Source organism: Orcinus orca, chromosome 15, assembly GCF_937001465.1.
Source record: "Orcinus orca chromosome 15, mOrcOrc1.1, whole genome shotgun sequence".
NCBI lineage: Eukaryota > Metazoa > Chordata > Mammalia > Artiodactyla > Delphinidae > Orcinus > Orcinus orca.
Window position 1 is genome coordinate 66,316,776 of NC_064573.1, and position 15,078 is coordinate 66,331,853.

A 15,078-nucleotide genomic window follows, 5' to 3' on the forward strand; every position below is an offset into this window, starting at 1 on the left:
GTTTCCACCGATGACATGCATTCACACAAAACCTAAATGTGGAAGTGAGCAAGAGGAAAGGCACCCATCGTGGTGGCAGGAACTGCGACAGAGGGCTTGTGCTCTGGCAGCCCCCAATTCCAGGGCTCCCTGCAGTGGTATCAGCGGTTCACCCCATCACAGCAGAGGTGGTGAGAGTCTGGGGGCCCAGACTGCTCCTGACTCCTTCCAGCCCGCTCCTCCAGCCCTTCCAGCGAGTGGGAAATGACCCCACCCCTGGCCGCACAGCCTTCTGCTCACACTAGCCAGAGTCATGTCTGCTGTGCGTGGCTGAGTCCTGACCCAGGCACCTCCCCAGAGGCTACATCATCTTGGAATGCCATCCTGTGACTGCAAACAAGGTGTGATGTTTGCTGTCTGGGATCCCTTGCAACCAGGCAAATCCTGTGTGTTTGAAGAGGTTTTAAAATCTGGATCTAGAGATGCAAAACATACACTCGGAAAATGCAAGCCACTGATTGGGAGAGTTATTCGCAATAAATGTACCCAACAAAGAACCTGTGTCAAGAAAATACAAAGAACTCCTAAAATCAGTAATAAAGAGGCCAGCAACCCAATTTAAAAATGGGCAAAAGATTTAAGCAGGCACTTCCCAAAAGAGGATATCCAAATGGCTCACGAATGTACAAAGCAGTGCTCAATGTCATCAGTTATTAGTAAACATACACATGCCCCACGATCCAGCAATTCTGCTCCTACAGAGCTCCCCACTCGGGATGTGCACACGTGTACATGTTCCAGAACTTCCACAGCATCTTCCTAATAACTGAGAACTGAAAACAACACACACATCTGTCCACACTAGACCGGATAAACAAATGGTGGTATATTTGTTTGGTAGTTTATCCAATGGTGATGTATTATTATACAGCAACGAGAATAAAAGCATTAGAACTGCACATAACAACCTGCAAGAACCTCACAAACATAATGTTGAGCAGAAGTCAGACACCAAGAGGACGTATTGTGTGATTCCACTGATAAAAAGTACAGTAACAGGCAAAAGAAAGCTCTGGGGTGAGAAGTCCAGACAGCAGTTACCCTTGGGGGAGCAGTGACTGGAAGGGGACGTGGGGGGACTCCTGGAGGGCTGGTCATGTTTTATTTCTTCAGCGGGGCAGAGCTTATTCAGTGTGTTCATTTTGTGATTTGCCCACTTTCCTCTCTGTATATTGTACTTTATTAAAAGTTTACATTTAAAAGTACAGGAATGGGGGGAATTCCCTGGCAGTCCAGTGGTTAGGACTCCATGCTCTCACTGCCGAAGGCCCGGGTTCAGTCTGTGGTCTGGGAACTAAGATCCCGCAAGTCTTGTGGCCAAAAGAAAAGAAAAGGAATGGGGAGAATTCTTTGCTGGCAGTGGTGGCAGCAGCAACAATTGTTTCTCAGCGGCAGTAGAGGTAGCAGGGCCCCGGTGGCAATGTCCTTGCCGGGATGGTTCTGTGACATGACTTTGAGCCTGGATCTGGCTGCCCAGCCTGCCTTCTTCTCACCTCTCCTCTGAGATCTCTGTTCTGCCTTTCCAGGGATTCTGTGAGCAAATGAAGATCCTTCCAGTAAATACCTTTTTTTTTTTTTTTTGGTTTAACATATCCAGAGCTGGTTTACTGTTATTCTCAACTAAGAACTTGCTGGTACACGTGAGCAGCAGCCACAGAAGGGATGTCGGAAGGTGGGGAGGGCAGTGAGGAAGGTTGTAAGAGACGTGGGCAGGACAAAACAGCAGAGTTCGGTTCTTCTGTCTCTTGGGCCAAGGGGATGCTGTTAGGACCCTTCCCGGTCTAAGTAATGAAGCTCAGCTGTTTGTTCTAACTACCCCATCCCGAGGGCTTACCTTAGAAGTGTCTCACACAGGTTAGCCATTTAAGATGTGACAAGAAAAGCAGGAATGTCACCTCTCTGTTCCAGATGCGGAGGGTGAGCCTCGGAGATGTGGGCAGCTCAGTGGAGCTCCCAAAGGGGACCGCGCCACTAGAGAGAGGCCACCCACCCACAGCCCTACCTCTTACCCACAGGGCCGCACAGACTTGTCCGCCAGGCTTCACGTGTGCTCTCAAAAGTCACCAAAGCTGGTGGCTCTATTTAGAAAATGCTCGACATGGCAAGTGTCAGACGTGGCCCATCAAACAGAAGCATCTACAGTGCAGTGTTTGCTTCCAGAGATGAGACTATCACTACGAGATCTGACCCCATTTCATTTTGCTTCTGGCCTCATTCTTTGCCATTTAGAGTTTCCCTTGAGAAATGTTAAATAAATGCTGCTACAAGTTCTACAGGAAGGATATTTCTAGTGTAATTTTTAGAATAAAAACTAAAAAGGAGACTCAGGATCCATCCTCCAGTTACTGAAATTCACGAGGCTACATTTTTACACAAATGGAGGATGACAGTAATTTATAAAAGACAGCACACTTATCAAGACAACTTATATCCAGGTAGTACCTCACTTTCTGTAAGAGTCTGTCACAAACATGAGTCTTTTGATCCTTGCAAGGGTCCAGAAAGTGGGCAAAGCAGACACTGATTTGTTCAGCAAATATTTAGCAAGTATATTCTATATGGCAGTCACCTGTAGGAGGAAATTAGCCTCATTTTATATCCAAGAAAAGAGAGGAGGCCAGAAAAAGGTAAATCATGTGCCCCCATCCATACAGCTGGTAAACAACAAAGCCAGCACCAGAACTCAGTTTCTCTGCCACCAGCACAGGGCTCTTCTCAAGGAGAAAACTGGGGCTTCCATCCAGAAAAAATGTTCTGCTTTACCCGGTCATTGTTTGTATTTGCCGCTTACAAGCTAGAACATAAGTTCCGTGAGCCACAGACCTGGCCTGTCTTGTCCCCACACGCGTGACACACGGTGGGAGCTCAGAGATGTTGGGCTGGCAGAGTGAATTAATGCATGCGTGTTACATGCAGAGGAACAAACCCAGGAAGATGATCCAGGCTCGGCCCACACCGGAAGTTCTGCCAACCTCACATGCTAAAGGTGGAGTAATGGGAGTAACACCACCCCACTCCATCAATATCACTGACTGAAAATCCATTAGACGCTTTTTGCGGTTCCATCAAAATATCAGAATATCATGAACTACTCAGTGACACCTAAGGTGGTTCTTCAGATTATTAAGTGGAAAGCCTGTCACAGAATACTGCGCAAATGCTTTAGATCTCAAATTTAGACTAAAAAGGTCTTGTCAAGTAGAAAATGGATGAATGTTTTAATGGCTGAAGCAAAAATTAAAACACTGTCTGATGTGGTTCTACATGTGTGTAGAGGAAATATTTAAGACAATTATGCTGTAAATGGGGGAGTGTAAAGGAACTTACAAAGAGGTAGGGTTTCTATACTTCACTAAAACTGGTAAAATGACATCAGCAGACTGTGATAAGTCATGTATACGTAATGTAATATTTAGAAGAACCACTAAAAAAGTTATCCAAAGAGACATACTCAAAAACACTAAAGAATGATTAAACATAGGGTGACCACATGACCCAACAATTCCACTCTGAGGTATACACCCAAGAGAAGTGAAAACATATGCCCACACAAAAACTTGTACACAAACATTTATAATAGCATTATGCATAACAGCTAAAAGGTAGAAACAATACCATCAATGAATGAATGGACAAAAAAAGATTCATACAATGGGGTTCAACTTGGTTGAACCTTGAACATTATGCTAAGTGAAAGAAGCCAGGCACAAAATTCCACATATTGTATAATTCCATCCATATTAATGTCCAGAATAGGGAAATACAGGGAGACAGAAAGGATTGGAGTGGTTGTTTAGGACTGGGAGCACACGGCTGGGGGCGCACGGGAGTAGTAGCTAAAGGGTATGGGGTTTCTTTTGAAGATGATGAAGACGTTCTAAAATTGACTTTAGTGATGGTTGTACATATCTGTGAATATATTAAAAACCATTAAGTTGTACACTTTAAATGGATTATTTGCATGGTATGTGAATTATCTCTCAAAGATTAGAACAAGAATAACAGCTGTAATACATTAAAAGACATCAAGTCAAGGAGTTCATAATAAAGCTGAAAAAGTAAGTCATCAGTAACCTTGGAGGGATGCTAGGGACCCATTTATTTGTTTGATAATTGGTGAATAAAAGAAAGCATGGGGGGGCTTCCCTGGTGGCGCAGTGGTTTAGAGTCCGCCTGCCGATGCAGGGGACACGGGTTCGTGCCCCGGTCCGGGAAGATCCCACATGCCACGGAGCAGCTGGGCCTGTGAGCCATGGCCGCTGAGCCTGTGCATCCGGAGCCTGTGCTCCGCAACGGGAGAGGCCACAGCAGTGACAGGCCCGTGTACCGCAAAGAAAAAAAAAAAGAAAGCATGGGGCATTTTCCTACCATTTCCATATTAACTAAACCATTGGGTAACCTAATGGTTGATGAGGGGAAGTTTCTCTTTATAGAATTATTCCCTCTAATAACTGAAAAAGGCAATAATAGAATATCAGCATTTTGCAAACTGTAATAAACTAATGGGTCTAGAAAATTGTCAACAATGGCCTCTGATATTTGTGCTCATATGTGTGTGTGAAAGAGACAGAGAGAGAAGGAGGGAGAGGGGGAAGGGGAGGGAAAGAAATGAAGGAAGGGAGGGAGAAGGAAGGAAGGAAGGAAGGAAGGAAGGAAGGAAGGAAGGAAGGAAAGAAGGAAGGAAGGAAGGAAGGAAGGAAGGAAGGAAGGAAGGAAGGAATGGGGAAAGAAAGAACCAGCCAATACATGCCCCTCTTCAATATATCCATGAACCATCCTGCCAGTATAATTTAATCTTACTCTGATGGAATCCCTAGCTATCAGTTTACAGGAAATAAAGAAGATAGAAGAGTATGATAAATAACATTATGGAGATGCAATCAGCAAAATCCAGTTTGTGTGAAACTACGGAACAAATGACCCCGTTTCTTCAATAAATAAATTGAAAGGGGAAAAAGAGAAAGAGAGAAGAAGAACCCATAAATCAAGAGAGACTGGGGAGCCCCTTCCCCTTTCCCAGGAGAAACTAAGCTGTGGGGATTCAGACAGTGCAGCTAGGCCCTGTGGCAGAGGGGTTTGGCCAAGACCGCCACCAAGATCAGCAATACCAACGTCGAGATAACTCAGCCAGCACGACTGGTTGCACAGGAACAGAGGAGATTTGGCCAGCGTGACCAGGAGGGTGTTTTCATACAAGGGACTGAGCAAATAAGTAAATATATTGAGGATAATGGGAGCCAGATCTCTTACTGTCAGAGTCTGAAGTTGGAAACATGGAAGAGAAGGCAAGAAAAAACTACCTCTATCCACAAAGAGAGCCTAGAAGCAATAACGTCCCAATGACAATGAGCCCACCTAGCACTCAGTGTTTGGCTTCTAGATACCATTTTCCACTAAAAGGAACCAGCGCTCATTGGAGAAATGGCAGATTCCAGTACAGAAGAACCAGGATCATTCTGTTGTACAAAAAAAGGAAGGAGGGTTCAAATAGGGAATGTCAAAAGGACACAGGAGCCAGTTTAAAAGGACTCCTCTTACCCAAAACCAGGACAATTTGAGTGTCAAAATAAATGATAATTACAGATAACAACCCATTGGATAATCTAGAAATCCATGGGTTCACACTGATATAAATAAATGGATAAATTAAAAGCTCTTCTTTATAATACAATGCCTATTAATAAATATAGAAGGAATGATGTTATTAGAAAATCACCAATTGGCAACCATCAAAGTAATAATAGATTCAGGCAAGAATCACCAAAGGGTGGTAAAAATCAGTTGGAAGGGACTTCCCTGGTGGTGCAGTAGATAAGACTCTGAGCTCCCAATGCAGGGGGCCCAGGTTTGATCCCTGGTCAGCGAACTAGATCCCACATGCATGCCACAACTAAGGAGCCTGCCTACCACAACTAAGACCCAGTGCAAGCAAATAAATAAATAAATATTTTTTTAAAAATCAGTGGGGAGGGCTTCCCTGGTGGCGCAGTGGTTGAGAGTCCGCCTGCCGATGCAGGGGACATGGGTTCGTACCCCGGTCCGGGAAGGTCCCACATGCCACGGAGCGGCTGGGCCCGTGAGCCATGGCCGCTGAGCCTGCGCGTCTGGAGCCTGTGCTCCGCAACAGGAGAGGCCACCACAGTGAGAAGCCCGCGTACCGCAAAAAAAAAAAAAAAAAAAAAAAAAATCAGTGGGGAGATTTGTTGATGAACAGGGTTTTACATAGCCTTAAGGTGTCTCCCCATAAAAATACTTTCTAATTAGTCATTAATTAGTAATTATAAAATTAACTTTACAGTGGCGAAACCTGGCAAACACCATCTTAACCAAATGATGATCACTAGTGGTAGGACAAATCAACATCATGTGCCTCCTGATATGATGCACATATCAGGACACATACTGTGAAGGACACAGTATGCATCCTGTGGTATTTCTGCCACAAATGCAGGACTTGAATCTAAACATAAGGGAACACCAGGCAATCCCAAATTGAGGCAGATTCTACAAAGTAACTGGCCTGAATTTATCAAAAACGTTTAGGTAATGAAAGACAAGGGAAAATGGAAGACTGTTCCAGACTGAAACTAAAGTGACAAGACACAACAACCAAATGCAATCTATGATCCTGGAGTGGATCTTCTACCTCGAAAGGACATTATTGGGACAACTGGCAAAATATGAACAGGGTCCACGGATTGGATGGTAGCTTTGTATCAGTGTTTACAGCGTACCGGAAAAAAAAAAAAAAAACTGAGGAGAAATATCAACAATTGCAATGAATGGACTCTATTTGGATCCTGATTTCTGGAAACTCTAAAAAAATTTTAAACTAATGGGGAAATTTTATTACAGAATTATATGAAATCATGCATGTAAAAATTTTGAAAATTGGAAAGCACTATAGAATTTAAAGAAACTTTCATTCAATAAATATCTATTGAATGCCTACAAAATTTTTTTTATTGAAGAGAACTCAATGGAGAAATTTTAATATTGACTGGATATTTGATAATATTAAGGAATTATTGTTAAATTTTTAGGCATTTTAATGCCATTTAGGTTAATATTTAAGAAACTTTCATCTCTAAAGAGATACATAATGAAATATTTACAAATATTCATTATTATTAAAATTATTTTTTAACTTTTTTTTTTTTTTTTTTTTTTTTGCGGTACATGGGCCTCTCACCATTGTGGCCTCTCTCGTTGCAGAGAACAGGCTCCGGACGTGCAGGCTCAGCGGCCATGGCTCACCGGCCCAGCCGCTCTGCGGCATGTGGGATCCTCCCGGACGGGGGCACAAACCCATATCTCCTGCATCGGCAGGCAGACTCTCAACCACTGCGCCACCAGGGAAGCCCTAACTTATTTTTTAACTTAATTCTTAGAATTAAGTAAAAGATGTCTGCGACTTACTTCAAGTTAACTGAGGGTGGGGAGGCAATAGACTGACCTTACAGTGAGACTTGCTAACACTGGGTGATGGGCCATCATCTACTTTTATGCGTTTGAAATTTTCCACAGTAAAAAATAAAATCCATTTAAAATCTATCGCATTTTAAATTCTTCCCTGTGTACAGCGACAGCCAACAGCAGCGATGAAGGACTTTGGTGACGAGCCCCTGTGAACCAGCGCACAAGGCTATGTGCTGAGTGTCTCGGGAATCAAGGAACGCGATGACGGGTCCCTAGGGCACAGGGGGGTATCTATTTTGAGCACAGTCCTGCGCCTACACATTCGGGATACTTGAACGGATCTGATTTTTTTAAATCAGCACACAATCTCTGTAGCTGCAGCCACAATCTACAGGGTGTCCCAGCAACCTAGATTCTTCCTTTTACAAGTGATCTGTGAGCTTAAATGTTCAGCAGCACTAAAACATACCCCCTAAAAATGTTACACCTAGCAAAGGAGGCTCTAAAAAAGAAAATCAGTTACCAAGACAAAAGAAAGACTGAAATGCCAGGGATTAGAGGTCAATTAAGGAGACACTGAAGTCAAAATTTAACACACTAAGGACAATTACAAATTTAAATGCACATATTACTATACGAGTTTACAGAGCTGATGGTGAGACATAATTTATTCAGGAATTCTACTTCCCTTCACGGGCTCCGGTATTATAAGCACTGACGTTAATATTAGATGAAATAATCTTACGTAAAAGTGACTCCCACCAAGCTTCAATGGAAGCAGAAACAGCAGCTCAGCTCCTGTCAAACCGTGACAGCAGCCTGCAAAACCAAAGTCCCCACAGCACAGTCACAGACTCCCAAACGGAGGCTGAGTTTGAAACAACCATCACCCCTGCGGGGCACGTTCATTCTTTCGTTCAGTCAACGTGGCAGGGCAGGCCTTGGAGTCAGATCAGTGAGCAAGACAGATGAGGTCGGGGCCTTTGTGGCATAGTCTTATCTCCTGGGCCCTCACAGCATCCAGCAAGAGTGTGCCTTCTGTCTCCCCTCCAACATTTGGACTGAACAAGGGAAGGGCCCTGTCAGCAGAGAGGGGTCTCCCCCCGACACAGTTCCTCAACTCTAGAAAGATAGTTCCCGGAGTGACTATCCCTGAAAGAGACCTCAAGTATGTCTTCTTCATCCTCTGGGAAATCCAGCCCTGCTTTCCTTGACTGGACTGGTTAAACAGGAGTGTGGGGTTCAACAGGAGGTTTTCACTCGTTACGCATTCACTGTTAGAAAAACCCTGACATTCAGAACATCCCCTTCACTTACGAAAGAGTTTACCAAATGCTTCTTCACGGTTTATTTCAGACAGCCAAGTAGGTCCGTTTACAGATGAGGAAAGTGAAGGTCACAAAGGTTTGGAGCCTCCCTCCCCCACTGGGCAGGGCTGACTTGTATAACTAAGAGGACACAGTGGAAATGACAGAGTGTGACTTCGAGGGTAGGTCAGAAAAGACATTGTGGTTCCTGCATGCTCTCTCTTGGATCACTCCCCCTGGGGAAAGCCAGCTGCCATATTGTGAGGACACTTCGGACTGGTCCACAGAGCTAGGAACGGAGCCCTCCTGTCAACAGCCAGCACCACTTGGCCAGGCAAGTGAGGGAGCTGCCTTAGAAGTGGAGCCTCCAGGCCCAGTCAAGCCTTCAGATGAGTGTCACCCTCATGAAATCATCCCCAGCCAGAATCCCTCCAACTCCTGCTCAAGAATTCTTTTTTTTAAAATTAATATTTATTTATTTGGCTGTGCTGGGTCTAGTTGCGGCACACAGGATCTTTGTTGCAACAAGCGGGATCTTTAGTTGCAGCACGCGGACCTAGTTTCCTGACCAGGGAACGAACCTGGGCCCCCTGCATTGGGAGCGTGGAGTCATAACCACTGGACCACCAGGGAAGTCCCTCACTCATGAATTCTTAACGCCACTAAATGTTGGGTGATTTGTCATGCAGCAATAGATAATACACAGGGACACCGAGCCAGCCTCTCTGAAGATGAAGAGTATGGTCACATGGAAGGGATAAGTCCAGCTGTGCAGGACAGAAAAACACCCTAATCAGGACAAATGCTGCCTGGAAACCCATCTCAGCTCAACAGAGGAAGAATTTTCTAACTTTCAGAATTATCTCAGGAATACCATTTTGTCTTGGAGATAAAGCTTTATTCTCTGTCACCTGAGAGGTTTGCCCAAGGCTCCTGCTGAGGGGCCAGAAATGCCATAGGAAGAAGTCAATGAACAGACAGATGGTTGGACCAGATGACCTTTAAGTTCCATTCCTACCTAGACATTCTCCCACCACTAGCTTCCCAGGTACCGATGACAGGTCTGTCCAGTGTGTGGCCAGCTAAGAGTTACTGAACACTGATCTAACATGCAATGGGCCTTCTAGGAGGAAACAACTGAAATATGATCTACTGGTCCTGCCCTCAAGCAGCTGCACATGCCCACAGATGACATATCACTCAGCCCACTTGTTCAAGGTGGAAGAGGGTCCCAGGTGCCGCTGCCTGAGGCAGAGCTGTCCCGGCCACCTGCGGATATGCAAGCAAGAATAAATCCTCCCTTGATTTAACCCTCTGGGTTTGGGGGTGATTTGTTTTGGAGCTGCCTGGTCCAGGAGGAGAGTGAGCTGAGGACCCAGTTCTAACTCCCTCTCCTGTCAGGATGGTCACAGAGCCCACTGTCATCAGAGTGTGACCGTGGAGGAAGAGGTGAGATGATCCTGGAGAGGCAGAGATAAGGCTGGTCCTGAGGGTGGGTGGGTTGTACAGGTATGAGATGAAGGGAAGGTGGAAAAGGAGGCTCCAGTGTCGAAACGCAGAGGGCTGTCAGCAGTCTTGTTGGCAACCTAAGTGTCTGCTCTTGATCTCCACCCACCTCCTCTTAGGCTATGGTAAACACTCTTTCTGTGAGTAGAGGACTCTGTAGCTAGTCACAGAAGCCTAGAGATGTGAGAAGGGGGCTTAGCGGTCTGCCTTCTTAGATTTAACTTCCCACGGTCCCAGATGACAGAGTTGTAGCTAGACCTTGAAGATGACACGCTGTCATATTCAATGAGTGTCCGTGTTTTTCAAAAGGGTTTGGTTTTCACCTTCACATATATGGTCAAATGATCTTTGAGAGGGGTGCCAAGACCACTAAATGGGGAAAGGACAGTTCTCTTCAACAAATGGTGCTGGGAAAACTCGATATCTGCGTGCAAATGAATGAAATCGGACCCTTAACTTACACTGTATACAAAAATTAACTCAAAATAGATTAAAGACCTCAATGTTAAGACCTAAAAGTATACAACTCCTAGAAGAAAACTGGGGAAAATCTTCATGACCCTGGACTTGGCAATTGGGACTACGTCAAATTTTAAATGTTTGTACATAAAATGACACAATCAAAAGAGTATAAAGGCAACCTATGGAATAAGAGAAAAATATTTCCAAATCATATATTTGATAAAGGATTAATAATGAGAATATATGGGAAGGCGGAAGATGGCGGAAGAGTAAGACGCGGAGATCACCTTCCTCCCCACAGATACACCAGAAACACATCTACACGTGGAACAACTCCTACAGAACACCTACTGAAGGCTGGCAGAAGACCTCAGACCTCCCAAAAGGCAAGAAACTCCCCACGTACCTGGGTAGGGCAAAAGAAAAAACAGAGACAAAAGAATAGGGACGGCACCTGCACCAGTGGGAGGGAGCTGTGAAGGAGGAAAAGTTTCCACACTCTAGGAAGCCCCTTCGCGGGCGGAGACTGCGGGAGGCGGAGGGGGGAGCTTCGAAGCTGCGGAGGAGTGCACAGCAACGGGTGCGGAGGGCAAAGCGGGGAGATTCCCGCACAGAGGATCGGTGCCGACCGGCACTCACCAGCCCGAGAGGCTTGTCTGCTCACCCGCCGGGGCGGGCGGGGCTGCGAGCTGAGGCCGGAGCGCAGGGAGAGGACTGGGGTTGGCGGCTTGAACATAGCCTGAAGGGGTTAGTGCACCACAGCTAGCCGGGAGGGAGTCCGGGGAAAAGCCTGCACCTGCAGAAGAGGCAGGAGACTTTTCCTTCCCTCTTTGTTTCCTGGGGCGTGAGGAGAGGGGTTTAAGAACGCTGCTTAAAGGAACTCCAGAGACGGGCGCGAGCCGCGGCTAAAAGCGCGAACCCCAGAGACGGGCGCGAGCCGCGGCTGAAAGCGCGGACCCCAGAGACGGGCGCGAGCCGCGGCTGAAAGCGCAGAATCCAGAGACGGGCGCGAGCCGCGGCTGAAAGCGCGGAATCCAGAGACGGGCGCGAGCCGCGGCTGAAAGCGCAGAATCCAGAGACGGGCGCGAGCCGCGGCTGAAAGCGCGGAATCCAGAGACGGGCGCGAGCCGCGGCTGAAAGCGCAGAATCCAGAGACGGGCGCGAGCCGCGGCTGAAAGCGCGGAATCCAGAGACGGGCGCGAGCCGCGGCTGAAAGCGCGGAATCCAGAGACGGGCGCAAGCCGCGGCTAAAAGCGCGGACCCCAGAGGCGGGCGGGAGACGTTAAGGCTGCTGCTGCCGCCACCGAGGGGCCTGTGTGCGAGCACAGGTCACTCTCCACACCCCTCTTCCGCGGAGCCTGTGCAGCCCGCCACTGCCGGGTTCCCGGGATCCAGGGACAACTTCCCCGGGAGAGCGCACAGCGCGCCTCAGGCTGGTGCAAAGTCACGCCGGCCTTTGCCACCGCAGGCCCGCCCCGCACTCTGTGCCCCTCCGTCCCCGCCGGCCTGAGTGCGCCAGAGCCCCCAATCAGCGGCTCTTTTAACCCCATCCTGTCTGAGCAAAAAACAGACGCCCTCCAGCGATCTACACGCAGTGGCAGGGCCAAATCCAAAGCTTAGCCCTGGGAGCTGTGAGAACAAAGAGAAAGGGAAATCTCTCCCAGCAGCCTCAGAAGCAGCGGATTAAAGCTCCACAATCAACTTGATGTACCCTGCATCTGTGGAATACCTGAATAGACAACCAATCATCCCAAATTAAGGAAGTGGACTTTAGGAGCAAGATCTATGATTTTTTCCCCTTTCCTCTTTTTGTGAATGTGTATGTGTATGCTTCTGTGTGAGATCTTGTCTGTATAGTCTTGCTTCCACCATTTGTCCTAGGGTTCTATCCGTCCATGTTTTTTTTTAAATTTTTTTTCTTAATAATTAATTTTAATAACCTTATTATACTTTACCTTCGTTCTTTCTTCCTTTCTTTCCGTCCTTCCTTCCCTCCTTTAGACAACGAATCATCCCAAATTGAGGAGGTGGTCTCTGACAGCAAGATTTAGGATTTTTCCCCATTTACCTCTTTTAGTGAGGGTGTATGTGTATGCTTCTGTGTAAGATTTTGTCTGTATAGCTTTGCTTCCAACATTTGTCCTAAGGTTCTTTCCATCCCTTTTTTTTTTTTTCTAAATAAGAAGTTTTTAATTCAATAACTTTATTATACTTTATTTTATTTTTACTGTATCTTCTTTCTTTCTGTCTTTTTTCCTTCTTTCCCTCCTTCCTTCCTTCCTCCCTCCCTCCCTCCCTCCTTTCTTTCCTTCTTGCCTTCTTTCCTTCTTTGCTTCTTTCTTTCTTTCTTCCTTCCTTCCTACCCTCCTTTCCTTCTTTCTTTCCTCATACTTCTACTAATTCCCTCTACTTTTTCTCCCTTTTATCCTGAGCCTGTGGATGAAAAGCTTTTGGTGCTCCAGCCAGGAGGCAGGGCTCTGCCTCTGAGGTAGGACAGCCAACTTCAGGACACTGATCAACAAGAGACCTCCCAGCTCCACATAATATCAAATGGCGAAAATCTCCCAGAGACCTCCATCTTAACACCAGCACCCAGCTTCACTCAACGACCAGCAAGCCACAGTGCTGGAAAACCTATGCCAAACAACTAGCAAAACAGGAACACAACACCACCCATTAGCAGAGAGGCTGCCTAAAATCATAATAAGGCCACAGACACCCCCAAACACACCACCAGACGTGAACCTGCCCACTAGAGAGACAAGATCCAGCCTCATCCACCACAACACAGGCACTAGCCCCCTCCACCAGGAAGCCTACACAACCCACTGAACCAACCTTAGCCACTGGAGACAGACATCAAAAACAGGAGGAACTACAAACCTGCAGCCTGCAAAAAGGAGACCCCAAACACAGTAAGATAAGCAAAATGAGAAGACAGAAAAACACACAGCAGATAAAGGAGCAAGATAAAAATGCACCAGACCTAACAAATGAAGAGGAAATAGGCAGTCTACCTGAAAGAGAATTCAGAATAATGATAGTAAGGTTGATCCGAAATCTTGGAGATAGAATGGACAATAGATTGGACAAAATGCAAGAATCAGTTAACAAGGACCTAGAAGAACTAAAGATGAAACAAGCAACGATGAACAACACAATAAATGAAATTAAAAGTACTCTAGATGGGATCAATAGCAGAATAACTGAGGCAGAAGAACGGATAAGTGACCTGGAAGATAAAATAGTGGAAATAACTACTGCAGAGCAGAATAAAGAAAAAAGAATGAAAAGAACTGAGGACAGTCTCAGAGACCTCTGGGACAACATTAAACGCACCGACATTCGAATTATAGGGGTTCCAGAAGAAGAAGAGAAAAAGAAAGGGACTGAGAAAATATTTGAAGAGATTATAGTTGAAAACTTCCCTAATATGGGAAAGGAAATAGTTAATCAAGTCCAGGAAGCACAGAGAGTCCCATACAAGATAAATACAAGGAGAAATACGCCAAGACACATATTAATCAAACTGTCAAAAATTAAATACAAAGAAAGCATATTAAAAGCAGCAAGGGAAAAACAACAAATAACACATAAGGGAATCCCCATAAGGTTAACAGCTGATCTCTCAGCAGAAACCCTACAAGCCAGAAGGGAGTGGCAGGACATACTGAAAGTGATGAAGGAGAAAAACATGCAGCCAAGACTACTCTACCCAGCAAGGATCTCATTCAGATTTGATGGAGAAATTAAAACCTTTACATACAAGCAAAAGCTGAGAGAGTTCAGCACCACCAAACCAGCTTTACAACAAATGCTAAAGGATCTTCTCTAGGCAAGAAACACAAGAGAAGGAAAAGACCTATAATAACGAACCCAAAACAATTTAGAAAATGGGAATAGGAACATACATATCGATAATTACCTTAAATGTAAATGGACTAAATGCTCCCACCAAAAGACACAGATCAGCTGAATGGATACAAAAACAAGACCCTTATATATGCTGTCTACAAGAGACCCACTTCAGACCTAGAGACACATACGACTGAAAGTAAGGGGATGGAAAAAGATATTCCATGCAAATGGAAGCCAAAAGAAAGCTGGAGTAGCAATTCTCATATCAGACAAAATAGACTTTAAAATAAGGACTATTAAAAGAGACAAAGAAGGACACTACATAATGATCAAGGGATCGATCCAAGAAGAAGATATAACAATTGTAAATATTTATGCACCCAACATAGGAGCACCTCAATACATTAGGCAAATACTAACAGCCATAAAAGGGGAAATCGACAGTAACACATTCATATTAGGGGACTTAAACACCCCACTTTCACCC

The 15,078-nt window shown here is 45.5% G+C and overlaps 1 protein-coding gene across 6 annotated transcripts in view; it reads right to left on the reverse strand.

The window, feature by feature from the left end:
- OSBP2 (oxysterol binding protein 2) overlaps positions 1–15,078 on the reverse strand; it is a 155,641-nt gene that overhangs the window by 120,612 nt on the left and 19,951 nt on the right. Inside the window, exon 1 of one of the 6 annotated variants that reach the window (XM_049698565.1) lies at positions 2,482–2,492. The exons of the other annotated variants lie outside the window; for them this stretch is intronic. The gene's annotated coding sequence lies outside the window, so the exon portion shown is untranslated. Of the gene's footprint in view, positions 1–2,481; positions 2,493–15,078 lie in introns of those variants that run through there. 6 annotated transcript variants of the gene reach the window in all.